We start from the raw sequence: 16570 nt of genomic DNA, 5'->3' as shown, positions 1-16570 counted from the left end.
ACAGGGTGTCAGTGCATTCAGGGTGAACATACTCACACACTAACACACCCTAAGGTCAACTTAGCAGCACCAATTCACCACTCACGGATACACTTTACAAATCTAACTTTTTTCCATACTGGTGTTTTTGGGAGTTGGAGATGCCAGTGAAAGAAAGGGCTTCTTACCCCATACTAGACCAATTGAGAATCACAGAGCCATCTTGAGCTACTGTCTCACACCTTGAAGGACTAATGTTCAAGATCCTGCCTAACTAATGCTTGTACAGTGTCATTACATTCTCTAGGTGTCTACAAGGATATTTTGAAGTGCTGTTACTTTCACCCACACCCCAAATACTTATTTTATGTCATTGCTGACTCTTATCTAACATAGTATGGATGTGTGTAAATGGGTTTGCTTAACATGCCATTCGTGCTCATATCCTGCTTTACTTCTCATACTGCTTGACAATACTCCAGCTTCTTGTGAATGGATGAAATGCAAAACAAAAATCCATCATGCGCTGAATGTACTGTAACCCCGCCCCCCCATTAATTTTAAATTTACATATCCGTCTGAAAGGGAAGACCCTTTGGGAGCAGTGTTTTAGGCTGATATAAATAGATGTTGCATTCAGCAATTCACTCTGGGCAACGACACCTTTGTTTTCCGTCAACGCGTCTTTATTCCACTGAAGTCCTTAAAAAGGGTCTCCATCACAGAGTAGTTTGCATCATGTAATAAATAGCAGCCAATCAGATTTTACAGCAGCCACAGAAATCAAAAAATAGCTTTGCCAGATGGATTGATGCAGCAAAGGAAAGAGTATGAGTGAGTCAGACAAATCAATGTGTGGAAAAAATTCTATTATGGGAAGAAAACTGTGAAGCAATAAGCTTAAATAAAAGAAACTAAGATACTAAAAGGGGGTAAATTCTTAAATGCAGGATGCAAATGTGAATGTTGTTCCTTTGGAATCCTCTTTCACAATATCTCTGTTACATATGTGGGCTCCTTTTCTTTCTCAGTTTATTCCTTTCGGTTTCATCTGAGTTATTTTAAGCATTTTACTTTGAAGAAATCATTTTTTTTCCCTGAAGTGCCATACAAATTCAGAATGAGCAGAAATTACAAATACTCATAATGATGTTGTCACTGATGTCATTCATTGTATTAAGAAACCTTATGATGATTGACCCTTTGTGAATAGGGCATCTTATTCCATGGACTGTGCTTTTATAAAATGGAAAGTGTACACAAGCAACCAGGCATTTGAGTCTGGGATTTGACAGCTTTGCTTGATCCCTCTGTGTTCTTGTGGATTTCCTCTATGAAGCTGATTTCTCCTAAAAGTCCAAATACACAGTTTCTGGCAAATAAAAATCAAACTGCACTGTCCTCTCATCAAAATTTGTTTTTACCAGGTTTAGATTCTCAGACAGTTCTTTATAGCATTATACGAGGGATGTTTAAAAAGTTTCTGCACTTTTTAAACTCCATTTATTAAGAATTTCAAAAACAAATTACATAGTTACCTTACCTTGCAATGCAATTTTCCCCACGTCGTAACATCTTTTTAATGTTATCCACAAAATAATGTTTTTGGTTGAGCGCGTAGCCACTGAAGCACCATCATTCCTCGTGGTCGTGGCTGTAACTGGACGTCCAGAGTGCTCTGCATCCATCACACTAATACTGCCATTTTCGAACATTTCAATAGACTCATAGACGACTCTACGAGACAGAACTTTATCCCTATACTGAGCACACATGCAGTGATGAATTTGTGCTCCTAACGCACCTTCTGCTCACAAAAAGCATATGACAGAATGCTGTTCCTTTTTGTTGCAATTTATAAGTTTCGCAGCCATCTTCACCATAGTCCACAACACTCTCAGACACGACCAATTACTACTCCTCCTGCCTTCACCGTTTCCAACGAAAATATAAAAGTGCGGAAACTTTTTGAATGACCCTCATATATAACACGTTATATATGTTTCTAAAAAAATGGGACGTGACCCACTTTTGGGTTGCTGGATGCTGTTAGTGGATCACGAGTTGCTATTGTTTATGTTTATGTTGGTAGTGGGTCATTGTGGGTGGCGGTGGATTGCAAAGTGGATCTCACGATCACGCTTGATTAAAGAAAGGGGTCCCCTCCCATGCTCTGACAGTTGTGCTGTAGCCACCAAGATTGTGCTTGATTTGCAAGGAGAAACCAGTGGGTCATGAACACACTTACAAGTATATGGGAAATAGTGGGTTGCAACACCATAAAGGTTCAGAAATACTGTATTATAGGACATCACTGACTTCGACTAGAGTCAATTAGAGGCTAGTGTGAACAAAAGATATGTTTATTTTTTTACAGTGACTTATTTAATTTTTTTCTTTTCTTTATGTGTTCTTTTCCATGTAGCTTTTCTTACTCCCACACCTCTCATAGTTCATTTATGTTTCTATCTGCACTTCTGTCACCACTCTCCATGCCCCTTTCCTGTGATTCTTGGCCTGATTCCTAATATCACCCCAGTTTTCTTTTGGTGTATTATGAACTCATTGTGCGCTTTCATACTCAAGTAAAGTAAAAATACTCTCAGAACATACATTAACAGAGTGTTTCTACTTCATTACTATAAAACACTGCTTTTCTCTATGTGTTGATAATATCTTTTTTCACTTGCATAGATGTTTTATCATTGTTGCATTGCTGCCATTATTCTGTTACTTTGTGTGTTTGTTTTCCTCTGGGAGCCACCGCCTGGTGCGGTGCCATTTTGCAGCTGTGGCATGTAATGTTGCATCATCACAGCTGCACTATACAACGTAGATGCATACATTTAGCACTATTCATTCTTGAATTTACTGAAGAAAAGACCCAGTGAGAAGCTACAAAGACAGAACACGAATAATTCTGGTTTTGACTCTTGTTTCATTTTGACTTGGCCTTTTCATTGACCCTGGTACTGTCTTAAAAGATTTTGAATAACTGTTGTGAGCACAGGAAATGCTTGTCCTGAAGAACTTGAAAAAATGAAAGGACTGGGAAAGGAGACACAGATTTGGCAAAACAAAAAACTAGTTGGCGAAAAATCCCATGATCAAAACTTGGACGGGTCTTTAATTGTTTTTATTCAGCATCTTGGCGCTGGTGATAGTGCAGCACTCCATTAAACATTCTCAGGAATGATGTCATCACAAAAAGTGCTGCTATTAATAATGTGACCAGGAAAGCTTTGTAGCCAACAACAAAACAAATGGTGCGAGAGACTGGAAGCAAAATGGCACCATGATGATATCATCGAACACAATTAAAAATATAACCATTTACATATTGATTAAAAACAAAAAATAATAATGAATCCTTGGATCCAAAAACATAAAGTTCTAATATGAATGACCTTTTGTGTTCAGGCCTTTGCTAATGATATCAACTTGCATTTTGTTTAACCCTTTAAAAACGACTACACTTGATCTCTGCTACTCAAAATTCAAAATTTGTCAAATAGGACATGCTGTTGCAACTTGATACACTTTATTAATTTTTCTTGGTCTGAAACTTTTCTCTGACTTCTGCTAAACTTTTCTGTATGTATTTGTGAGCAAAGAATTTTAAACATAGGTAAAGGAGAAGAAGCAAAGTCAAAGATATGTGCTGGGGTCAGAACCAAGGCAACAAAATCAATAATTTGTTAATGTTAAAGAAAAATCAAAGTTGAAATTCAGAAACTACTTAGGAAGCCATTAAGAGATCTATACTAATAAAAGGCAAAGCCCTCACTGACTCAATGACTCACTCATCACTAATTCTCCAACTTCCCATGTAGGTAGAAGGCTGAAATTTGGCAGGCTCATTCCTTACAGCTTACTTACAAAAGTTAAGCAGGTTTCATTTCGAAATTCTACATGTAACGGTCATAACGGTCAACAACGTCCGCCATGTTGAACTTTCTTATTCATGGCCCCATCTTCACGAAATTTGGTAGGCGGCTTCCCTGCGCTAACTGAAACCAATGTACAGTACGTACTTATTTCGGTGGTATGACGCCACTGTCAGTCGCCATATTGAACTTTCCAACGTCACTAATTCTCCAACTTCCCGTGTAGGTAGAAGGCTGAAATTTGGTACTTATTTCAGTGGTATGATGCCACTGTCGGCCGCCATATTGAACTTTTCAACAGCCTTTGTTACTTATGGGTCCATCTTCAAGAAATTTGGTACGCGGGTTCCCAACGCTAACTGAACCCTACTTACGTACATATATACGTCCATAGCCTGCAGCTCGGTCACCGTGTGAGGCGGCGTTGGGTGCTCCATCCCAACGCCTTCCACGTTGTTGGCTGCCTGCCTATATAAGGCCGTCCGTCGCTCCAGTCTCTACATTCCCTTCCTTGCTTCGCCACGGGATTCACGTCTCCCTGCTGATAACTACAGCCTTTTTATTTAATCCACGGCTTCTCCGCTGTTTTATTGTTCATTTATTACGATTATAGTTATTGTGTAGGTATTTTAGACTTACTTTACATTGTTCAGGTACCCATTTCCTTTATTATTCCAACCGTACCCCCATTAACATGTCTATCGAGGTGATCACCATCGATCAAAGAACTGTCACTTACCAAGTGGTTTCCATGCCCGGATGCCACCTATCTTTTCCATTCTCTGTGTTACATATTGCACGGGCATATCAGGCTCACTCTTGATATCCGGAGGAACATTGTCTCTTATGTATTGAATGACTGGGACAGATTCAAGGTGTGGAATGATGACGGTACAGGAGATAATTATTCTACACAGGAGCACTAGAAGATGCTTAAGCCCTTCACTTATGCATCTGCATGTGAGTTGATGGCTGCCGGTGAATTGTTTGGTTGTCACTTTCAAGTGTACCGAAATGGCCAAATATTTTACACCTTTCGACAACCGCCAATGCCTCTTAAACATCTTAGATTGACAGGTGACGATTTCAGTAGTGGACACTTTGATGTTTATGAATGTTTAAACTCTCAAAAGCTGGATGTGAAGTTATCGATGAAACCGGTTGTGTGCTTACAACACTTGACAGATGCCGAATGTCTCTTCAACACAAGTCCTACAAATACTGTCGTAATTGAAACAAACCATGAAACTCAAACCGATTATGACAGCAGCAATCCAAGCTGTAAGATTTGAAACAAGATTACTGTTCACATGGCCAACTGTACGTTGCATGCTCAAGAGTAGGCTCAGCGCACAGCTTGGTCATATTACAACCGGAGGGCCGAACTCACAATGTGGTATACAAAGAGATCCTTAACAAATAATTATTGGTATATTTTCCCTCAGTTTAAAAAGGTTTAATTTTCTTCTTAATAAAAATTTTAAGGCAGTACTTCGCCGCTGCAAAGTGCGGGTATTTTGCTAGGTCATAAATAAAGAGCACAGCAAAATATTAAGTGAATTTGAACACGAATAAGCACTTAGCGCCAAATGACTTTTATGCAGTCGTGTCATGATGACACATGCTGTGCACACCTGGATCTTTCTTTTACTGAAACAATAGCAACCGAAATGGATTTTGGCTTGTGCAGATTAGTATTGTGTACCCATCTAGCACAAACTTGACAGTATCCCAAGTCATCATACACCATGACATGTGCAGATCATCATCCTTCAAGTTTCTCTATTGAAGGCATTCACCATGTCGATGTGGGCTTGTCTGTGTAAGGTTGTTGGTTGAACAGATTGAGCTTTGCTGGTTACACTTGTTCCTTCCGCTTTATGCCTTTCTATTTTATCATAAATGTTTTGTTGAGTCATGCTGTTTTCACCTCCATACTGAGCCAACATCCTTCAGTGAATTTCTACAGGTTTCACTCATTCTGCCCAAAGAAATCTCATTACGGCACATTGTTCAACAATGGTGCAATCCTGCAGCAGATTGTCCATGTTCATTTGACCTTAGCTTCAACTAGACTAATGACAGAGTTCAGTGCTGTGCATGTTCAGACTACCCATAAGACATTGTGAACATGTGGTATTGCACAAGTTTCTGTCTGTCGCGGTTACCAAGTAATTTTCAAATTGCCTTTACTTTTTGATTTATTTTTGTATTTGTTTTTTTTTTAAATATAACTGAATACTGTGATGGACAGCCGGGGATATTGCCCAGACAGGACGCACTTTTTAGGAGAAGACCGGGGGAATGGGCATACTGCCAGGAATACCTTCCCCGGGACACGAGAGGGCAGCCCCCTTGGGTTACATCGGGGCCACAGAATTGGAGCTTAGAAGCTCAACCCAGTGCGGGTCCATGGCCACCGCCAGGGGGCCCCTGGACAGCTCCAGAGTCTGGACTTCCAGCAGGTCCGCCTCACCCGGAAGTGCTAACAGAAGAGGAGCAGGGTTTTGGTGCAGCACTTCTGCCACACATAGAAGTGCTACCGGATGTTAATCAATTGACACCTGGAGCACTTCCGGGTACACTATAAAGGAGGCCGTCTCACTCCACTCAGGAGCCAGAGTTGAGAGGAGGAGGACAAATCTTGGGAGGAAAGGAGTAGAGGAGAGAGAACAGAAAAAGACTGAGTACTGTGCGTGTGTATTTTGGACATATGGTGTCTGTCTGTCTGTGCCCGGGGCCTGGTCTTCTACAATACATATTCCAAACGCACACCTTGCCCTTAAATAAAATGGCTGCCTGAACATCTCAATACACATTGTACACATGCATGTCTAGAAATTATACAACATCATACTGATGTCTGAGGTTGTCAGTGAACGAAATCTGAAATGTAAACAAAACAATTTTTTTTTTCTACTTGACAAACTTACCAAAGAAAACCATTCAAAAGTAAAAATAATATTTTGATCCTAATAGCAAGAAAAAAACATCTTCATTTACCAGGCTAGAGCGCATAAGCATAGAATAAAACATCCCAATATCATCAAAGCTGCATAATCCAGCTCAGTGTAGTGCAATGACCAATACTGATTGTGGATGTAGTTTCCAAAAAATGCAAGTGGTGAAAAAAAAGATATAAGGATATAATATGCCATGAAAAGGATGTAGTGCATAGTCTTGTGGTTATTACAAGCGATTAAGCTGAGTTTGGTTTCCACAAGCTATTGCAACCACTGTAGTGAATGATCCAGGATTTTCCTTGGGACCCTTTGGGTGCTCATACAAAGGTTGCCTGAGAAGTGGGTGTGGAGGATATAAAGGACAATGCCTTTCATTCTGCCTTAAAGAAAATTTTAAAGGGGTGTTTCTTATGCCCACCTCTTTTTGCCTTCTTTTATTATTATCATGCTTCTAATGAGTGTAATAATATTTCAAGGCTAAAAGAGGAAAGCAGATGACAATGAATTACTTAAACTGCAATTTCTAACATTTCTATTTAATTTTGATTTTGTAAATGGTGATTCCCTGCCTCTGAGAAGTGCAGGTATTAAAAAGTCACAGCTCTCATTCCTCCCTCTGTTTTGCCTTTAAGCATTTTAATTGATGGGAAGGTGTGCAGTTTTTCTTTTCTTTTTTTTTCAAACTACAATCAGAAAGACTTCAATGTGCAGTTGCCTTTAGTTTTCTGTTATAACTTGCCACCATGGGAGATGATTCAATGTGGGGTATTTCAGTGATGTGGAAGATTAAAGGCAATGAAAACCTGAAAACAAAAAAGGAATACTTCTGAGTTATAACCAGAGGGATTTTGTCAGCTTAAAGAAGGAAGTTGGGCTGAATGGTTGGTCTGTCATTCTCTTCAAATAACTTAGATATTTTTAAAAGGGTAAAGCATGCAAGGCAGAAACTGGCTTTTCATGTAATGCCATCACTCATTACACAAATTATTCATTTATTCTTCTAATTTCTTAACCCACCTAAGCCGTCTATGAGGCTGTAGTAGGCCAGAACCTATTGGAGGAGATTTTGGAGGAAGGCAGCAATGAATGTTGAACAGGGTGGCAGTCAGTCATACACACAGAGTCATCAATTAACTTTGGGATCCATTCATATTCCAAACTACTTTTCAAGTAATTACATTTCAAGACTGTGGGGCAGTCACCTATACTGACAACATGGGGCAAAGATAGGAATTATGCCACTCCCGTGCTCATTTCATCTCTTACATGCACCTTTAGGATGTGGGAAAGCAATCTGAATAGTCACATTAACACTGGGAGAAGGTGCATACTCCACACAAGCAGTAACTGGACCAGTATTCAAGCCACTGTGCCAACCATCAATCAATAGACTCGAATGTCTATCCATCCATTATCAGACTTGCTTAATTAAACTGCAATGCTGCATTCAAATGTAGTTGATCAAATAGCTTTAAAATACCTGGGACTAGAACAACACCCAGATGGGGTGTTTAGTAGTTCATAAATTGTGGATGAACTAGGGCAAGTAAATATAAAAATGTATGTTTAATTTTATAAACTAAAGAAACAAAGTGCATTCATAATTAGGAATTTTCTAAATAAATAATGGCTTAAAAGCAAAACCAACAGTGTTGGGGAGCATAATAAATAATTAAAACAGGCGGAACAAGATGTTCAACTCTTTAATGGTTGCCTACAGAGTAGTAGTATATGGAGACACTCATGAGGTGTGCTAGTGAACAGTGCCTGTTTGACACCTCTACATGGCATCAAATCTCAGTCCAGACTTTTAATCCGAATCCGAATCTGACTTATTGGCTAAGTATGCATGTATACAAGGAATTTGACTCTGCTTTTGATGACTCTCCAATTATAAATTACATAATCGACATACACACAACAGTTAAACACACACCTGAGATTAAATTAAAAAAAGCACAAGACAAAGAATATAAATATATATATATATATATATATATATTATATATATATATATATATATATATATATATATAAATACAGTATATATATATATATGCATACAAAGCACAGAATGCACCTGAGTGCAAGAAATGCTGAAATAAACAATAAAAAAAAACTAAGTATTAACAATACATGTTTGTGAACAGCATTGCAAGATCCTGGGAGGCCTGGAGGAATGAAAGTAAACATTTTTGAGCTTCATGGCCTGTGGAGAAAAAACTGTTCTTATATCTGTTTGTTTTGGCATATATTAATCTATAACTCCTGGCAGATGAAAGGCCGTGGCCTAGGTGTGAGGGATCGGTGATGATTTTTCCTGCCAGTTTTGTGACTCTGGAATAGTATAGGTCCTGTAAGGTAGGCAGACACGCACCAATGATAGTTTTGGCAGACCTGACTATTCGTTGTACCCTGTTTTTGTCATATTTAGTCACTGATCTTAATGACACTGTTATGGATGAGCTGAGAACAGACTCAATGACTGCTGCATAAAACTGAATCAGCAGTTCGTGTGGAAGGTTGAACTTACTCAGCTGTCACAGGAAGTACATTCACTGTTGTGCCTCTTTTATGATGGACCCTACATTGGTCTGACATTTAAAGTCCCGGGAGATTATGGATCCCAGAAACATGAAGGTTTCCACAACTGTCAGAGCAGTTTTAAGTATGAAGAGGGGGGATAATATTGTTGGATCTCTCCTAAAGTCCACTGTCATCTCCACAGTTCTGAGAGTTTTTAGCTCCAGATTGTTCTGACTACACCATAGGGCCAGCTGCTCAACCTCCCATCAGTATGCAGGCCCATCACCATTCTTGATGAGCCCAATGATGGTTGTGTCATCCACATATGTGATATGTTTGACAGATGGGTCCATAGAGATGCAGTCATTAGAGTAGAGGAAGAAGAGCAGTGTGGAAAGCACACATCCCTGGGGTGCATCCATATTGGTTGTGTGATAGCTAGATGAAAGTTTCTCCAGTTTCACCTGCTGCTACCTATTGGTCAGGAAATTGGTGATTCATTGACAGGTGGAGCCAAGTATGGAACGCTGGGTGAGTTTTAAATGGAGAAGCTCTGGGATTATAATTTTGAAAGCAGAGCTGAACTCCACAAACAGAGTCTTGCATATGTCCCTGATTTGTCATGATGTTGCAGGATGTAGTGCAGATCTATGCTGACTGTATCATCCACTGACCAGTTCTCTCGGTAAGCAAACTGAAGAGGGTGCAACAAGGGAGCTGTGATGTCCTTCAAGTGAGCTAACACCAGTCTCTCAATGGTCTTCATGACCACAAATGTCAGAGCAACAGGCCTGTAGTCATTCAGTTCTGTTATAGATAGATAGATAGATAGATAGATAGATAGATAGATAGATAGATAGATAGATAGATAGATAGATAGATAGATAGATAGATACTTTATTAATATTAATTCACATAATCCAGCAGCAGTATACTGATACAAATATACTGTATTTTTTGGGGACTGGTATGATTATGGCTTGTTTGAAGCATAAGGGAGCTTCACATAACACTAATGATTTGTTAGAAATCCGAGTGACGACAGGGGTCAGTTGATTGTGTGTAGCTCCTAGCCAGTGGAATGAGCTGCCCATCTCCATCTAAACTACTGAAGCCCTCAATATGTTTTAGAAGTGTTTGAAAACTATCTTATTCTGTGAATTTCTGTCTAATTGATAATGGCTTTGATGGGTTCTTGTAACTAAAAATGATATCATATTATGCAACTTATTTTCAAAGGATATGTCTGACTTGCCAGCTGCAGCTGCTCATCTTATTGACGGACTGTGTCAATTTACAATTCACTGAAAATCACTTTACACATCAGATTCAGGGAATGTGTGACAACTTTTTAGCAAAGTCGAACTTTCCCCTCTTTTTAACATCCAGTAATGAGCTACCTGACAGAGCCAGTGTTGTACTAAGGTACAGTACAGGTACAGTGAGCCACAATTTCAGCCTCTTTCTTTCTTTTTTTCATTCTGTCAGGATTCATACAATATGAGACAACAGGCAAATGAGATTCTCTTCTGTTTTTCTTTTGGAAATATTCTTTATTATTTCTCTCTATTATAAAAAAAAATCTTGGAAGGCTTGGAAGGAGACAATACGTGATTTTCTCGGAGACACTTTAACATCCAGTGAGACAAGGCAGTGAGACAAAAGGACAGCTGCTATACAGGCTTTTAAATGATCGAAGCGCAGCATGACAAGCAGAACACGCAGCTTCACAGCAGCAGCAGCAAGCCAGCAGCTGATCTGACCTCATCTCCTTAGCATGCATTCAGCCCACCCTTCACAATGCAAGCAGCAGAGACGCGAAGTGGCTGGCGCGTTGCGAGTCCCAGGAGGGGGTGGGCGAGTGAAGCGAGCAGGGGGTAAAGCCCCCTAGTTTCTAAAATGAAAGAATAAAAAATGAAGAACATCTCTGACACTTATCCTCCTGTGTGTATGATGCTTGGCCCAATTCAGGAAAAGCAGATCCGGGGGGATAATAGAAAAAAGAAGGTAGGTGGGTGAAAGGAAGAGCCTGTGCAAAGGAGTTGTTAATATTGTTAGTAATGATGGTGCACAATATATTTAATCACACCGCTTCACTTTCTATCAGGATTTAACACCATGTGCAGGACGATGATAGACCATTTTTGATGGACCCTTGGTGGGACGGGCAGGGGGTGGTTGAGTCAGTTTTAGTCAGGACCTCACCTCTAACCTTGCTACAATGGGTAGCCCTACTAGGACTACATGACTCCCAATGGCATCACTCATTGATCATACAAACCACTCTGCCATATTAAGGGACTAACTTAGTGGAGGGAGAGGAATAACCAAATAAGAATAGTGCAACATTAAAAGTGAATAAAGACCCTAGCCTACCAACACCCACCCCACCCCATTCGGAGAATGAATTACAAACTGAGTCGGGGCTATAATCATTAAATGCAGTTTTAAAGGTGTTTTATAAATACTATAAATAATTTTATATTAAATAAACTGGTTATTCAAATTTTTTGGAGCATTTTTTGAATCCCAGTTCAAGGCAGAAGATGGGTGCAGATCAGAATCCTACTTAGCTGTAATAGGAAGAGGCCTTTTATCAACATCATATATCATAGAGATAGGTTTGAAACCTTGTTGTTGAAACAACATTGAAGAAAAAAATTAGACAAGATAGGAGAGGACAGATAGATGCCACATGTTTTAGGAACCATCCTTATCTGTAGGTATAAGAAAAAGTGGAGCAAGGTAGAAAGTTAGAGAGCCTGACTCTCCAAAAAGATTACTCAGTGTTTGAATATCCAAAGTGGACCAACATGGATATGAGATGGGACACCCATCAATATTGAAAGCATAACTGTGAAAGCTAGGAGTCTGTGAACTATGTGTACAAAACACAGTTATGCCTTGACTTTCGTAAAATTCTCAAGTAATAAGAAATAATAAAAGGTAAGTTTGATACAGCTAGACTTCATTTGGTGTGAACTGAAAAAAATATCAGACAGACGCTGCGGCAGAGCTAGATTGGATTTAACAGAATATCAAGAAGGGAGTGAACAGGAAGGAAAAAACTAATGAGATAAAGTAATTAATTATCCATCCATTAATTATACAAAATGCAATTAAATATATCTCAGATGGTATAAGTTGCCTTGGATAAAGGAGTCATACAAATATAGTAAGTAAATGTGAATATAAGCGTAAACAATGGACACGAAGCCAGCTGTGGCCAAGATGAGAACTGAATGCAATGTGCATTCCATGAAAATGATGAAAGAGACATCACCACCATCATGCACTGGGGGAAAAAAGTAGTATTTAGTGACCAGTCTATAAAACAACAACAAAAAAAAAAAGATTCATAAAAAGATCTGATTTTCTCCACCTCATGTATAAAGGTATCCTAATAATGCTAGTAATTTTGTAAGAGAAAAAGTCTGATTAAGGAAGTGACTTTTTAGTAATTTTATGCAGTGTTCAGTTGTACTGGCATGCCGTATCTCTAATGTGTATGTGTTTCAGATTTTTGGTGCACAAAAACAAAATGCACTCTCATCACTTCTTTAATGTTTCAAACCTGAATTCCTGAGCAAGCCAATGTTATCTAATCTAACATTACAATTAGGAATAAATGAGGATAAGCAATTCATATTATAAGATGGTGCTAGTTTGTTTAGAACTTTATGTACAGTTTGAAGTAAAACAGGATTATTTTCTGGGATTTTTGCCGCAACATTTAATTTGTTCCCCATAATAATTCTCTTGTGTTTATTTGACTTTAAGCCAATGAATCATTCAGCAGAACTGTGTCAAGAAATGCTACAGTGGGCTCCTTAAAACCAACAGCAATATGCCTGCATAATGCCTCACTATGACCGGAACAGGCAAGACAGAAGATTTTCTTTCTTTTTAAATTGTCTTCCTTTTTACTCATTCTGGAGTGTGTTCAGACCATACTGTGTGTGTGTGACTTTGTGTATATATATATATATATATATATATATATATATATATATATATATATATATATATATATATATATATATATATATAGTCACCTGCAGGGGTGGCGTACCAGCTCTCCACATCTGACACAGACAGAAGACCCAAGCTCTTTCACACACACAGGCTTTTATTTAGTTGTGGGAAACACATCCCAATAGTTTCCCACTAGCCAGACCACTTTCTCTTCTTTGTCTTCTCCCTCCCAACTGTAGCTGATGGAGCAGTGGCAACGGACATCTTTTATCTTGCACCCAGGAGTACTTCCGGTGGCCTGTTAGCGTGGTCCGGAAGGACTTCCAGGTCAGACAGAAGCCCAACAAAGTAGTGCTCCACAATCCCTGCAGCACTCCCTGGTGGTACCCACAAAACCCATGAAGCTGTGTGGGAATCAAAGGCATTGCTGCAACCCTGGGGGGCTGTCATCTATTATAATGTGCCTTTCCTGTCTTTCTATTAATATCAAACACTCAATAATCCTTAAATTACTCTGGTACAGTATTTTGGATTATGGGGACATTATAAGGGAATTGTATTTACATCATAAATGTTCACCTGTTCCTCTAAAATGCTCTTATATTCCTTCATCTGACAAGACAGAACAATCATCAGGTCTAATGAATCCCATACTATTTCAGATCCCCTTTCATGTTTATCAGTTGACTAGAGACATTGTCAATTGAAGGCATCCATTAGTTTTTTTCTCTAAGCATAAACCTGTCTGATTGTAAATAGGATAAAAGATTACTCATCAGAACATATTATTTCTTTCCATTGATCTGCATTCCGGGTTTTGTGTTACTTCCGCTAGGTTATGTACCTTTAAGCATTCTCCTAGAGTGCAAGGTGTTTCTCAATGGCAATCCTGCCATAAACCACTGCTTTGTGATGCTCAAAGATTAGCCTTTGTTGAGGCTGGGTCACCGAGGTACTGATTCAATACTGTGATGTATATTCAGACTGTACTTTGGTGGCACTTAGCAGCTATGAGGTGTCGGTGAGCCTCGACTTGCAGTCACTGTTTCTCTTTGCTTTGCAGTTTTTCCATGCTTGATAAATGCTGTTATAGTTTTGAGGCTATTCCTCTTGACACATGAAGTAATTCTGCACCTTTTGTGACTGAATCACTTGCATTTCTGGAAGCGACTATTTGGCCTCTTTGGGATTCTGCTAGTTGCCTCACACTGCTTTGAAAACTCATATCAAAGTGTTAATTGTCAAACCTCTTTTATAGCTGACACGTACTACTAATTGACAATCAACTCAATATGACTCACCTTTGCAGCTGCATTTGTAATTGTGATTTAGCTACTTCAAAGTTAAATTCTTTTTTTCATGTGGTGTTTGCATTTTATTCTCTACCCCTGTATATTTAATTGATATCTGGAAGATTTCAACCAATTTACTCTTTTATTTGATATGTCTGAATTACCTGGAATTAAGAGACAGTGATAAATTATACATACAGTATAATATATTCTTATGAAAAAATTTTGATGGACAAAGTTTCTAAATGCTACATGAAAAAATATTCTTATCTAGCTACAGTGGTGTGAAAAACTATTCGCCCCCTTCCTGATTTCTTATTCTTTTGCATGTTTGTCACACAAAATATTTCTGATCATCAAACACATTTAACCATTAGTCAAATATAACACAAGTAAACACAAAATGCAGTTTTTAAATGATGGTTTTTATTATTTAGGGAGAAAAAAAAATCCAAACCTACATGGCCCTGTGTGAAAAAGTAATTGCCCCCTGAACCTAATAACTGGTTGGGCCACCCTTAGCAGCAATAACTGCAATCAAGCGTTTGATAACTTGCAATGAGTCTTTTACAGCGCTCTGGAGGAATTTTGGCCCACTCATCTTTGCAGAATTGTTGTAATTCAGCTTTATTTGAGGGTTTTCTAGCATGATCCGCCTTTTTAAGGTCATGCCATAGCATCTCAATTGGATTCAGGTCAGGACAGCCAAAGTCTTCATTTTGTTTTTCTTCAGCCATTCAGAGGTGGATTTGCTGGTGTGTTTTGGGTCATTGTCCTGTTGCAGCACCCAAGATCGCTTCAGCTTGAGTTGACGAACAGATGGCCGGACATTCTCCTTCAGGATTTTTTGTAGACAGTAGAATTCATGGTTCCATCTATCACAGCAAGCCTTCCAGGTCCTGAAGCAGCAAAACAACCCCAGACCATCACACTACCACCGGCATATTTTACTGTTTGTATGATGTTCTTTTTCTGAAATGCTGTGTTCCTTTTACACCAGATGTAACGGGACATTTGCCTTCCAAAAAGTTCAACTTTTGTCTCATCAGTCCACAAGGTATTTTCCCAACAGTCTTGGCAATCATTGAGATGTTTCTTAACAAAATTGAGACAAGCCCTAATGTTCTTTTTGCTTAACAGTGGTTTGCGTCTTGGAAATCTGCCATGCAGGCCGTTTTGCCCAGTCTCTTTCTTATGGTGGAGTCGTGAACACTGACCTTAATTGAGGCAAGTGAGGCCTGCAGTTCTTTAGATGTTGTCCTGGGTTTTTTTGTGACCTCTCGGATGAGTCGTCTCTGCGCTCTTGGGGTAATGGTCGGCCGGCCACTCCTGGGAAGGTTCACCACTGTTCCATGTTTTTGCCATTTGTGGATAATGGCTCTCACTGTGGTTCGCTGGAGTCCCAAAGCTTTAGAAATGGCTTTATATCCTTTACCAGACTGATAGATCTTAATTACTTCTGTTCTCATTTGTTCCTGAATTTCTTTGGATCTTGGCATGATGTCTAGCTTTTGAGGTGCTTTTGGTCTACTTCTCTATGTCAGGCAGCTCCTATTTAAGTGATTTCTTGATTGAAACAGGTGTGGCAGTAATCAGGCCTGGGGGTGGCTACGGAAATTGAACTCAGGTGTGATACACCACAGTTAGGTTATTTTTAACAAGGGGCAATTACTTTTCACACAGGGCCATGTAGGTTTGGATTTTTTCTCCCTAAATAATAAAACCATCATTTAAAAACTGCATTTTGTGTTTACTTGTGTTATATTTGACTAATGGTTAAATGTGTTTGATGATCAGAAACATTTTGTGTGACAAACATGCAAAAGAATAAGAAATCAGGAAGGGGGCAAATAGTTTTTTACACCACTGTAAATATATTGGATGCATTTCCTAAATAAACACCTAAAATAAGGCAACTAAACATATCCTTTCATTTCGGATCTCTCTT

The sequence above is a fragment of the Polypterus senegalus genome, chromosome 6 (genome assembly GCF_016835505.1).
Source record: "Polypterus senegalus isolate Bchr_013 chromosome 6, ASM1683550v1, whole genome shotgun sequence".
Taxonomy (NCBI): domain Eukaryota; kingdom Metazoa; phylum Chordata; class Cladistia; order Polypteriformes; family Polypteridae; genus Polypterus; species Polypterus senegalus.
Note: the sequence above shows the minus strand (reverse complement) of the source record.